Genomic DNA, 11,800 nt, shown 5'->3' on the forward strand with positions numbered 1-11,800 from the left:
ACAGCATCTCAGAGTTTTAAGCATCCTTAAAAGCCACCTCTTTTGGGCTCTCTTCCATATCTCCATTCAAGCTATAAGTGGGGACAACTGAACATCCAGATATGTGTACCTCCCACATTGGTCCTATTCACTGACCTTCTGAACCCTACACCACTCCAAGATTCTTTGCAGTATTAGTCTGAGTACACAAAGGTCCAATTGCCAACTGGTGCCCATTGAAAGGATTAATGTATTTCTCAATTAAAAAAAAAATTTCATTTAGACCAAAGAAGCCAAACTAGGAACCAATTAGAACAACAGAATACCTAGCATATAAAAACTATGCTTTTACATTATGAGGCTATGTCCTATTTTTCTGTTATTTTGAAAACATAATGACTTTCAGAAAAAAAAAACAGTTAATTAATGCCAGGGAAGTAGTTAGTTGTTAGTTCTTAAGTTGGACTGTTTGAATAAAGCATGGATTTACAATAAAGGAATTTCATAAATAAAATAAACAAAAATGCCCTTAAAAAGGCATTGAGTTCAAAAACAATTCAACAAGCCAAAGAAAAAGGTGCTACTGGACTTGAAAACCTACTTTTATATTACACAAAAAAGAAAAGTTAAATATCGTCATTTTAAGTTTCTGATAATTTGGAACTGAGGCTGGGCTAAAGTTTACTTTTTCTAGAATTCTAGTCCAAGGTAGCTGGGGTGGGGAAGCCTTCACTAAACCAGCTAACAATGTAAACATCTGATTAGGAAGGGAATATTTAACTTACTTAAGAGAACAACTGCTTTCAAGTGCTTTAAAAGCACCCAGTTGGAATAAAAATTATAAGCTAACAAGGAATCATTCTCATCCTTTCATTAAAGAATGTTCTTGTGGGTAACTGGGCAATACTTCCATAGCTCAGTTTAGGTTACATAGTAGAGTTCTGGTGCTGAAATCAGAAAGACTCATCTTTCTGAGTTCAAATCTGGTCTCAGACACTTACTAGCTATGTGACCCTGGGCAAGTCACTTAACCCTATTTGTCTCAGTTTCTTCATTTGTAAAATTAACTGGAGAAGGAAATGGCAAACTACTCCAGTATTTTTTTCCAAGAAAACCCCAAATGGGGTCATGAAGAATGGGACAACTGAAAAATGACTGAACAGCAACAAAATTTGAAAATAATAAAACTACATTTCTTCCTTTGAAAACAAATCTGGAATTTATACCAACCTTCTTTCCATCTCATCACTGTAATTCCAAATTATTGGGAGTTGACAACAGTATAGTTTCCCTCTAGATCCACAGAACACTGAATTGGAATAATTAAAAGATTAGTATTGACATTTTTAGTAGATGCCATTTCTTGAATATATTTGATCCAATGAGTTATCAAATCAAGTCACTACCTCAAATGATGATGCCCTGAGTTCCACTATTATTGGACCAGGTCTGAAGCTATGCAGTGACTTTACACTGTTTCAGTTCTAATTAATTTTGGTTCAGCCTGGCTTCTTCTGTCTGAACCAGTCCCAAGATCTAAACCAAGTAAAGCATCATAGCCTGAAGGGAAAGGCCAGTGCTTATAAAATGAAAAATCTGAGTGAGGATTGGAGAAAAGGGAAACTGATATACTCAAAACTGGGCAAGAAATCTGTAAAGGATAGAGAATATTTAAGGACTGTTTTGAAAGGTAAAGAGATAGGTTTCTTTGTTTTAATTTAATAGAATAATCACAACTTGAAGATCACATTATTGACTTTGAATCTACTTTTACCATCTGATACTAAAACCTTCTAACAGCAACTATGGCTCTCCTGACCTCTATAAGGGTTAAATCATTGTTGTTAACTATCTCCCAAGAAGGATAATATGAATCTGGAACTTCCCCATCATGAGCAGCAGAAAGAGTCTGGAGACCTGTATTTTCTCTGGGGGCAAAAGCAATAACTTAGCCTTTCCCCCAAGATGGTGCCAAAGGTGAAGAAGAAAGCTGTTGTCCCCCCAAGACAGAAGCCAAGTCCAAGGCCTTGAAGGCCAAGAAGGCTGTGCTGAAGGGTGTCCATAGCCACAAAAAGAAGAAGATCCGAACATCCCCCACCTTCCAGTGACCCAAGACACTGGGGCTTTGAAGGCAGCCCAAATACCCTTGGAAGAGTGCCCCTCACAGAGACAAGCTCTATCACTATGCCATCATTAAGTTTCCCTTGACCACCGAGTCTGCTATGAAGAGGACAACAACACCCTAATCTTCATTTTGGACATCAAGGCCAACAAGCATCAGACCAAGCAGGCCATAAAGAAGCTGTATGACATCAACATGGCCAAGGTCAACACACTGATCCAGCCTGATGGAGAGAAGAAGGCCTATGTCCGTCTTGCTCCAAACTATGATGCTTTAGATGTTGCCAACAAAATTGGAATCATCTAACTTGTTGTGTCCCATTCCACCTACAATAAAAAGTTTTCCAGAATTTAAAAAAAAAAAGCAATAACTTGGGGTAGGGGTGGGGAGTGGTGCTTTTCAGAGTTTTTTGCCAGTAAAGTGTGAGAAGGGAAACATCACTGTGGGCTTGCCCTCATAATGTCAGCCTTTCACACAAGCAACTAAGTCAAAGAAGGGAGGATCTTTAACACCATTTCTCAATTATCCATACAATCTCAATTAATTAGAAGCAAATCATGTCAGCACTACTAGAGGTCTGTAGCCCCAAAGAGATTTTTTTTTTTAAAGGACTTATTTGTACAAAAATATTTATAGGGACAGCTAGGTGGCACAGTGAATAGAGCACTGGCCCTGAAGTCAGGAAGATCTGAGTTCAAGTCCAGCCTCAGACACTTAACAGTTATTAGCTAAGTGACCTTGGGCAAGTCAATTAACCTCAATTGCCCTGCCTTCCCCCCTCCAAAAAGCAAATATATATGTTTATAGCAGCTCTTTCGGTGGTGGCAAAGAATTGGAAATTGGGGAATGGCTGCACAAGTTGTGGTATATGATTGTGATGAAATATTATTGTGCTATAAGAAATGATGAGCAGGATGATTTCAGAAAAACCTGGAAAGACGTGAATTGATGCAAAGTGAAGTGAATAGAACCAGGAGAGCAGTGTACACAGCAATATTGTACAAAGATCAGCTGTGAATGCCTTAGCTATTCTCAGCAAGACAATGATCCAAGACAATTGAAAGGACTCATGATGAAAAATGCTCTCCACCCCCCGGGGAAAAAACTGATAGAGTCTGAAAGCAGATCGAAGCATACTATTTTTCACTTTTTTCCAATTTTTTAACGTATGTTTTCTTTCACAACATGACTAATGTTGAACTATGTTTTGCATGATTGCAAATGTATAACCTATATCAAATTGTTTGCCCTCTCAGAGAGTAGGGAGGGGACAGAAGGAGGAAAGAATTTGGAATTTGAAATTTTTTTAATATTAAAATTGCACAGAATTGGAAAAAATAAAATATTTAAAAAAATTTTTAAAAAAAGAAGCAACTCATCCCAGTTGCTGTGAATAAATGCTTCTTGATCCTAGATTGGAAAAAACTTCCTAGTTTTTCAATTGTAAGTCCTCCCTCACATCCTCCTAATGCCTTTTAATCATCCTCTGAGCTTTGCTTCAGCCTTAACATAGTACTCTAACTCAGAAAGATTTGTCTTTAAAAGGGGGGTTAGGGGGAGGGGTGGGAAACATTGCTCCTGAAGTCTGTGTTTAAACTTCCCACAAAAGAACCTTAATTCCGAACTTTTCTCATAACTTGGTATTTCTACCCTTGACCTCGCCTAATTTCCTCTTGAAATTCATAACTTGGTTTGAAAATATAACCTCAATTTATTAATGTGTATAGGGATTTATCTTATTTGAAATAATCAGACAAAGTCCCTAGCTTCTCCCACACTCCCCCAAAGACACACAGAAATCCAAGTCTGTACCTTTCCTAGCCTTCTTATAGGCAACTAGGTGGCTCAGTGGTTAGCACCTCAAGCCTGGAGTCAGGAAGATCTGAGTTTAAATCCAGCCTCAGACACTCACTTTGTGACCTTGGGTGAGTCACTTACAGTTTCCTCAACTATAAAATGGGGCTAATAATAGCGCCTTCCTCCCAGGACTGTTATGAGAGACAAGTGAGATAATATTTATAAAACAACAGTGAAAACACAGCACAGCATCTGGTACATAGTAGGCATTATATAAGTACTAGCTATTCTTATTAACTAACTCTTCTGTCCCCAAAGGAAAGTTGGCATAATGTAAAGTTCCTTAAGCCACTAACTACTTGTGTGACTTAAAAGAGTCACTTAATCTCTCTGGACCTGTTTCCTTATATATAAAATGATGAGGCTGGACTAGGTGAACTGTAAATTCTAAAACTGAAGACTCCAGAAGATGAACTGTGTAGCCATAACTCCATTGACAATGGCATTCCTGTCCTTCCAAATTAATGTAAAAAATGCCCAATGCCCTAAGCCAGTAGGATTTAGAGAGTTAAGACTTTTCAGTGCCCAGATATTTGCATATTTGCCTTTTTCTCCTTATCCAAATGGCAACTCTCTGATCCTTTGAAATTTTAATACTAAATCCAAGCCAGTTACCTCAAACATAGCACTTCAAAGCACAATGAAGGTAGCTAATTCCTTCTGGAATAACACCAGCTGTATGCCAATATGGTTAGAATCAAACGTTCCCTTGCAACTCATGTTCCTGACTTCTCAATGGAAATAAAAACAGACATCTACCATGGACTTTCTCTTTCTATATATGGCATCATGTAATTTCCCTTACAGAAACTGTGATAAGACTGCTAGAGACTTGAGGCATTGTAAATAGTCATTGTTATTGTATGGATTACCCTTCTTTTCAAGGATTTGGCCTTTGAATCACAGATTTGAGTGACCTGATTAGGGATCCACAAAGTTCATTTCAATGAATGGGTTTCTCTGCATTGTTTCCAAAGTGTGTGTGTGTGTGTGTGTGTGTGTGTGTGTGTGTGTGTGTGTGTTCATTCCTACCCCTTTGGTCTCATTTCCGAAACAAGGATGAGGTTTAGAGCTGAAAGATTTGGTACTTGATTAAACAGCTCAAAAATAACAGCAACTACGTGACTGGTTCCTGGTCCAGGTTAAGAAAAAAAATTTTTTTCCCTGAGTTGTCTTAACAGAAAATATTATAGAAGCAAAATTAATATTCTCCATCAGGGAAACAAAAGCTTCACTCCAAAATGGGAAAGAATGTTTTGAAAGCCCAGGAAATGGATCTATTTCAAAGAAGGGGCAAAGATTTTTAAGCCCCATCCTTCACCACTAAGGTGATAGGAGATAGATGGTACAGAAAATGTGAACTAAATGTGAACAGAAAATGTCTGCACTAAATTGTATAGACGAAAATGGAAAGTTATCTTGGATCAGAGTTGTGGAACTGCCACTTAACCAAGTATGATCTTGGACTTCTGGCATCTGTTCTGGGCCTCAGTTAAACCCACCACCCTCATCAAACCCCATATCCATTTTGTTCTTTAAACTGAGCGATTTCAAAGAAACTAATATAACTTTCTGGGAGATGGGCCCAGGTGAGTTCAGATTGTAGAATCATTCATTATACATAGGCACATTGAATTTTAAATTCTATGGGGGATGTCCCGGGCTCTGTATCTGAAACCTTGCCCTCCACCCCTCAAATCCTATTAACCTGAAAATGCACAATGGTTAAGAGCTTATTGTGGTGAAGTTCTCTAGCTGATAATAAACCCCCTTTGGAAAAGGGACTCCCACAGAGACAGATAAAGAGACAAGGCTATCGACAAACTCTTGTTTTCAATAGGTGGTCAATCTGTGTTACCAGTGATTAGAACTGCAAGAATATTTTCGTTTTACTTCTGCACGTTTCTCTATGTAAACAATGCAGCCCGCCCCCTTGGCTAGTCAGTTCCTAATCTAGTTGGTTTCATTTTCTTCATGAAAAAGCACCAGCACAGCTGGGTTTCCAGCTGGGCTAAAGGAATGAATAATTCTTTAAATAACTATGGCTTTTTAAAAGTGTGAACTTTCTTCTGCTTAGTATTGAATTTTGTGAACGGCCTCTTTCAATAAGTGAATTTACAGGCTAAGAATTTGTAATTAACCTAAAAATGGGAAGCCCAATGGACATGTATCTGTTTTCAACTATCACTGTCAAAGAGGAAACCATTGCATTCGGATTTTGAAAGGATGGAAATGGATGCCTTTAACTCCTTAAGTCTAAACCTGCCTTGACACCAGTAAGGAATCTGCTAAAAAGAAAATGCACATGAGAAAGCAGCAAGATAGGGTGTAATTACACCCAAAATACAAGCAATCCTTGGGAATGCAAGACTATTTGCAGAAGGAGATACTTTTATATAGTATTGTGAGGAGTTATTATCCATAGTTCCCTCTACCTCTTCCTCTTCCCCTCCCACAAAAGAGAAGACTCACAACTATGCCTTGTTTAAAGAAAATTCAGAGATTTCACAACCTAAAATGTCAGTGATAGAATTTTGGATAATGTATGCACACAATTACTTCAATATTTGAAGGATCTATGATTTCTACAGTGTGGGTACTCCTACTGCCAATGCAGATCCCAGCCCCTCCATGTTTTAGGAAACCTTGAACTGCAGTGGTCAAATTCATTATCCAGAGGCCTACCTTCTGAGGAATCTCTCTGAACTTAGCTAGGCTTCTCTTTAGACAACAGAGGTGCAATATGTTGCCAGACCTGTATTCAAAATCTTTGCAGTTTGGTAATCTGTGTGCTACTCATCACTGGCACAGCCTTAGAGAATGGAGGGTCACCTCCAAAACTTGAGGAAACATCAGATGAAGACTTGAGTGTAGAAAATGCACACTGCCCAGTACAAACTCTTTCTTCTTGATTCATCCTTATGTTCCAAAAGAAACCCTTACTACCATTTCCATTATTATTAAGTATCAGTCTTCTACAGGAAGCTTATACTTATTCCCCCTTCCCCCAATTGCTAGCACCCTCACTCTCTTCTATTTAACTACCTGGCATTTATTTTGAACACATTTTATATATGTATACATTTATACACATACATAGATACATATGTATACATTTTGTCTCCTCTCAGAGAATGCAAGCCCATTGCCATCAGTAACTATTTCATTTTTTTGACCCTGTATCCACAGTATCCAGCAAGCACAGTACCTGGCACACAGTAGGCACTTGATAAATATTAATTGATTACCTACTCCCTCTTCACCCCACATCCCTAATCAAAAACATTCAACACAAAATGATATAGGAAATATATTTCTTCAGGATGTTGTAAAAGTAGACAACAGAACAACATTTTAAGAGTGGTATAGAAGGAAAGGTTCTAAGAACCACATCTCCCAAATTCAATTCATAAACATTTTTTTTGTCTTTTTAGAGGGAGGAAGGCAGGACAATTAGGGTTAAGTGACTTGCCCAAGGTCACACAGCTAGTAAGTGTTAACTGAGTGTCTGAGACCGAATTTGAACTCAGGTCCTCCTGACTCCAAGGGCCAATGCTCTATCTGAATCACCTAGCTGCCCCTCAATAAACATTTTTTAAGCACCACTATATGCCAGGCTAAGCACTGTGCTAAACACTGGGGATACAAAAAGAGACAGAAAATAATTCCTGCTCTCAAAAAGCTTACAATCTAATGGAGGACATGGCATGTGAACAAATATGTACAAAGCAAGCTATGTGGGGAATAAATTATTATTATTAATTATTATTATCATTTGTCCTTCATTCTCAAAGAGGAGCATGATATCAGGAAGTTGATGTCTTGACTTGCAAGTGAGATGAATTTAAGTGAGGCAGGGCTGTGCAAAGTCACCAGCCTCACCCTCTCCGCTGGAGCCATCTGGGTCCAGTGTAGAGATATAGATCAAGACTACTACAGATGGCCCTGGATACAGTGGGAGATCTTAGTCTTTTTAAGCTAAGGTCTTTCCCAGATATCAGTTTGTCTGAGGCAACACCCATTCAGTGATTAAGGTTATAGGAAAAAATTAAAAGAGTGAAACCACTGGAATTAAGAGGGGTTAGGGAAGGCTTCCTGTAGAAGGTGGGATTTTAGCTGGGACTTAAAGGAAGCCAGGAAAGTCAGTTGTTGGAATGGAGAAAGGAAAGTATTCTGGGCATGAGGAACAGTCATCAAAAGTAGGCTCCAGTCTTCACCTTCACCACCCAAAGTATTTGTCCATTCCCCCCAAAATGTGTTATAACTGTTCTAAGAACCACATCTCCCAAAACCCAGACTAAATGATAAATGATAAAACAATTGGACTTCAGTTACTTAATGTGATCAACATGACAGTCACCAAAAGCCAGCTTCCCTGTTTTGCTATAGGCCAGTCTCCTCCAATAAGAAAATCCCAACAACCTGATGGTCAGGTAAACTTGTTTACACACAGAAAACAAAAAATATAGTCAGTGAGTTTCTTTCCTGCTTATCACAAGGTCATGATGACTGGATTTCCTTGTTTAATATCCCACTACATATCCAAAATACATATCCCATGTGTTTTCTTTAACCTTATTTTAAGGTTCTTTCTTTGAGCTGAAATAAAAAAGTACAGCTTCTAACACTCCATGCATGTTGCCAAAATGTCTATAAGATCTACAAAATGCTTTTTCATTTTCCAGTTTCTAGTGTCTGGACAAAAAACAAAACTCATTAAATTGACAGAAATCTACCAAATATTCATTTAAATCAAGATCTTTTCATTTAATAATGTTTACTTTTAAATATATTCCCTTCTCCCTAGCAAATTAGGATATGTGAGGGCCTTTTCTTTCCCAGTAATTGCAGTTCTAAATTTATCTTTCCCATAGCTAAACCATATATGCTGCTTTAGAATGTCCCATCTTAGTAAAAGGCTTTATCTCTACCTCAAAAGGCTTCCTGGTTTTCAAATTAAATTATTAATTGGTAGGTCAGGTGGCAAATGAAGAGAAAAGGGGAAAACATCCATCAACTCCCAGTGTACCTGGAGTTGGCCAACAGATCCTCAGTGAACAGGAAAGTTAATCTTTTAAAAATATGTACAATGAACTCCCCAGGCAAGATTCAATAACTGGATTCCCTGATTATTTATCAGTGAATGTATGAACAAGAGCCATAGCTCCATGAGGAGGTCTCCAGTAAAATGAAATAGACTTGACGGCAAACAATTCTTGACTGGTCCCAACTGGTCCTAGCATAGAATAAGTAAAAGTATTAAAATAACAAACGACAGTTATGCCTCATGTCAGAGTAATGAAGCATTCTTTTCCCCAAACAGGTTTATCTTTTCTGTTGTCCCTATTAAAAGACTATCAAAATTATTATGAAAGAAGTAAAAATAATATGACTTAATATATACTGCTCAGATATACTCTGTAATACCTAAACTTTTCTACCTGAAGGGCACACCAAGAAGCCCTTCAAGTGGCAAATGTCAGGTATTGGGGAGATGTATTCAGCAATATTTTAAAAGCATGAATCTGGAAGAATGAGGAATGCAAAACTTTTTGATAGTTATATATTCTCTGCCTCCACAGCTTCTTGTCTGTTGGTATATTAGTAAACACGCAGACTTCCAAGGAAGTGCAATACATCTGTCATGATTTAGTCATAGTTCAGAAGTCACTAACTTCATACAGTTAGCAAGTTCTCTTTGGGTAGGTTGCTGTACCTAGGTATCCAAAGAAAGAAAAAAAAAAACAATGAAATACTTCAACTGAAAAAGTACAAGAAAGCCCTGTGCCAAACATTTAAGTTAGCCATAATCTGGACTGAAAGATCCTACTGAGATACTAATACCAGCTACAATGACATTTTTAAAACGACCTCTTCTCTCATAGAGAAGATCGCTTCATAAAAGACTTCTCACTCTCTCACATCAAATAATCTGCTGAGCAACTCCAATGTCGAAGAGATTTCAAAATGTTACCTCTCTAATCACCTGCATTCTTTTGCTGCACCCAACATCATGGAGATGACAGATGCAGTCACTACATCCTGCCACCAAAGTGTCAGAGCTGAACTTAGAGCCGTTTAGAGAAAGTTAACCCAATATTTCATCATCATCATAACCTAGAGAAATACTATGCCTGTTAAGAAACCTCTAAGACATATACCAGAAACTCTGAACAACAGGCTTTTCACGGTCTCTGAAATGGATCACCAGGCCGGGCTACTGGTCCTAGAGGTTAAGATCTGATAATGCCAGGCAGTGCTGAGGTTAGGGATAAACACAACACATTTTTTAAAAGTGCCACATGGAGAAAACAATATTAGTTAAAGTCCAACTCTGCCTGCGCCAGCCATGTAGGGGTGGGGGTGGGGTCGACGATTCCCTGGGAGAACTTGTGGGCATGGGCCTGTGAAGCCCAATGGAGTGCCCAGTTATTCCTGCAGAGCCAATCCAGCCCATCCAGGGCAATAGCCCAGAAAGAAGGAGGGGGCCCTCTGGGATCCCTAGCAACCTGATCAAGGCCGCTGAGGCCCCCTCCCGACCCAACTACCCCCGGCCCGGCACCGCCCCGGAACTTTCCCTCTCTCCAGCCTCTGCTGGGCTACAATGGCAGCTTTCCAGCCCCACATGCCATCCATCAGCCGCAGATTCCTGCTGGCACAGCCCCAAAGCTCTTCTCACGCCCCCCTCCCCCCCACCCCGCACTCTTCGTCTCCCACACACACACTTTGAACCTGTTCTTCCCGCACCTCCCCTCACCCACTCGTGTCAGACGTCCTAGGCAGGGGTAGCCCCACCCCACCCCCAGCTGCTCGACCCCCACACCTGCCAGGCCTAGGCACCTGCGGCACCTCCTCGCCCCTCCCCCTTCCTCTCCCCCACCCCAGCGGAGGGGGAGGGCGACTCACCGCAATCGATGCACAGGATCCTGCCCACCTCTTTCTTGAGGTTCTTGCCGTTGGTGTCCAGGGGAGGGAAGGCCGTCTTGTAGACCTTGGGCTCTTCGGTGGCCTCCAGGAAAAAGATGTAGCGCTGGTTTCTCTCCACGGGCGCGCAGGATCCCACGGTGATCACCTGGTCCCGCTGCAGCCCCCCGTTCCGAAGCGGCCACTTGTCCAACACCTTCACCAACGCCGCCCAGCCCGAGACCGGGGGCTCTCGGGTGCTATTCGAGCCCCCTGGCTGGACGAATCCCTGTACCTTGCCCTCCACCACCACGGGCGCCTTGAACGCCTGGTCCTGCACCGACCTGAGGCTGGGCGAATAGCAGGCGAGTGACACCCCGAAGAGCAGCATGGAGAAGCCGGGTGCCGGGTCGCGCCTCATGCCGCCGGCGGCTGCGGCTCCCCAGCGGGCTGCTGAGGCGGCGGCGGCAGCTGCTGTCCCGGTTGCTGGGCTGCGGCTGTAGCTGCGGCCGCGGCTCTGGGGGCGCAGCGGGACGGGAGATGCTGCTGCTGTGGCGGCTGCTGCTGCTGCTGTCGCTGCTGCTGCTGCTGCTGCTGTCGTTGCTGCTGCTGCTGCTGTCGTTGCTGCTGCTGCTGCTGTGGCGGCTGCTGCTGCTGCTGCTGTTGCTGCTGCTGCTGCTGCTGCACGAAGCCTCCTCCAGTGGCGGTGGCGGCACTGAGCAGCAAACCTGCCGCATCTGGCCAGGCCATTTGGGGGGCTCCACCGCTCAGCCGCCGCCTCGGGAGGGGAAACACAGCCCGTTGGAAAACCGGAAACGGCGTAACGTGATCGCCTCGTAGCCCTCCGCCCGCGGCCGGGCGAGGTAACCCAACAGGGCAAGGGCGGGGAGGGAACAGCGCTGGCTACGCAGGCTGGCAGGCAGGCAGGCAACAGTCCCA

The 11,800-nt window shown here is 41.7% G+C and overlaps 1 pseudogene; it reads right to left on the reverse strand.

Moving 5' to 3' along the window:
- Positions 1 to 10,790: 10,790 nt before the first annotated feature.
- Positions 10,791 to 11,598, reverse strand: LOC138174077 (pro-neuregulin-2, membrane-bound isoform pseudogene; annotated as a pseudogene).
- Positions 11,599 to 11,800: the final 202 nt, after the last annotated feature.

This window comes from Petaurus breviceps, unplaced genomic scaffold (genome assembly GCF_028583685.1).
Source record: "Petaurus breviceps papuanus isolate PSGF00001 unplaced genomic scaffold, PetGlider_PUasm1.0 685, whole genome shotgun sequence".
NCBI classification, from domain to species: Eukaryota; Metazoa; Chordata; class Mammalia; order Diprotodontia; family Petauridae; genus Petaurus; species Petaurus breviceps.